The sequence below is a fragment of the Gossypium hirsutum genome, chromosome A12 (genome assembly GCF_007990345.1).
Source record: "Gossypium hirsutum isolate 1008001.06 chromosome A12, Gossypium_hirsutum_v2.1, whole genome shotgun sequence".
NCBI lineage: Eukaryota > Viridiplantae > Streptophyta > Magnoliopsida > Malvales > Malvaceae > Gossypium > Gossypium hirsutum.
The window spans coordinates 27,450,484-27,452,566 of record NC_053435.1 but is presented as its reverse complement, the minus strand read 5'-3'; positions in this window follow the sequence as shown (position 1 = coordinate 27,452,566).

The window sequence follows — 2,083 nt, the reverse complement described above, 5'->3', positions numbered from 1 at the left end:
ATCTTGAGCCTTCTTAGAACCACTAGCTATATCCTCTTCCTTCAGCATTGTCACATTGCAGTCATAATTCCAGGGTACCCTCTTGTTATCCCTATAAGGAAAGGAAACGGTTGTGAATAATGACTTTCGGTGCTGTTTGTGCTTCAACTTCATTATTCCTTTGTAACAGCCCAAAATTGACCCTAGTCGGGAAGTGGTTTTGGGACCGCTAAACCGAGTCACCGAAAGGTTTGAATGTGATGTTTATTGTCTAGAATATGTAATCATGATTGTGTGAAAATTTCAAGCTTCGATTTAGTCGATTGCATGTGAATTTAGTCAATAGGACTTATATGAGAAAATTTTAAAATGTGATAGGTCAATGCATGAGGACCTATTAGTGCATGGGGAAGAAAAAGGGGACTTGCATGTCAAATTCCCCCTCCCTAATATGTAGTGGCTGGCCATGCTATGGGTGGAAACATGTTGGGAACATGTTGGCCTAGTGAGGTATGTAGGATAAAATATAATAAGAAGTATGGGGAAAAAAGAAATGGAAAAAGGAAAGGATGTTTGTAATTGTTCCTTCCCCTCCCCATTGCCGTGAAAGTAAGAAAGAAAACAAAGAAAAAAAAGTGTCCATCTTTCTTCATTTCCCCTTGGCCGAATGTTCTAAGGAAGAAAGAAAAACAAGTTGTGTTCTTTGGTTCTTCTTGGCCGAATTGAAAGGAAGAAGAAGGGAGTGAAGCAATCGGTCATCTTAGGTCACTATTAAGGTAAGGAACTTTGTACTAGCTTTTGAAATTTTAGTTGATATTGAGTGAGTTATCAAGTGATTTTTGTAAACCATGTTGAAATTTCGATTTTGGGGGTGAGTATGGTTTTCGGCTATAAAAGATTAATAAGGGTGATGATTGTGTTTCATGCTAAACTTAGATGAATAATAGTAGTTGCTCACATCTTGATATCTATGAGTTCCTTTCTTGGTTCTACCATAGACCCCCAAAGTATATGTTTATTGGGTGTTGTTGGAGGTTTATGATAGAAGCTAATGAGTGAGAGTTTGATAGGTACCATGAGGTTAAACTTCATGAGATTGTAAGCTTGTAAGTTGGATGATGAAATTCATGCTTTGTGAAGGTAAAAGGAGTAGAAGGAGCATTCGGCCATGAAGAAAAAAAAAGAGAGCAAAGGGGGAAATTTATGATGAATTAAGTGTTAAATGGAATGAAAATGATATTATATGGGGGTATGTATATTCGGCCATATGAGTAAATATATAGATGATGTTAAATTTGATTATGTATAATGGGCATTAAGATGTGGAACATAAGAAATGTAGTATATGTGGATCTACATGATGTTATAGTTGACATTGTGCATATACACATGCATTCGGCCATCTAATTGAGTATGAAGGTGGTGTTAAATCTAATTGTGATGCCCATTTCGAAGTATATATATACATATATATATACATAAGTATGCCATTCGTGATGTTACCTTTAATTATGTGTGTAATCGACTAAATGGGTAATTAGTGTGGATGGTTGCCGAATATACAAACATACATATGCATGTGTAATTGAATTATGAATGTTTAACAAGATGGTTAAACTAGTGAATTATTGATTAAGCTCAAGGAGCTAAAGGAGGAGAATCAAGCAAAGGCAAAGAAAAGATCACTGAGTAGCCGAGTTGGAACCGTCTTACCCAACACAAGGTAAGTCATTAAGCATGTAGTTGGTATTATTTCAAATGGTCATAATTTTTATGTATTAATGCTGAATGGAATGAATAAATATACATATATATATATGCATGTACGTATGTGATGATGAAATTGTTGAATGAAAAGAAAAGAGGTAAGATGTACTGAGTTGTTGATCTCGGCACTAAACGTGCGGATATAACCATTTATGACCATGAGATTGGCGCTAAGTGCGCGGGATTAAATTGTACAGCACTAAGTGTGCGATTTGACTATGTTGCACTAAGTGTGCGAAATGAATATGATGCACTAAGTGTGCGAATTGACCATGCGGCACTAAGTGTGCGAGTTTGACTATGTAGCACTAAGTGTGCGATTTGATTACGTAGCACT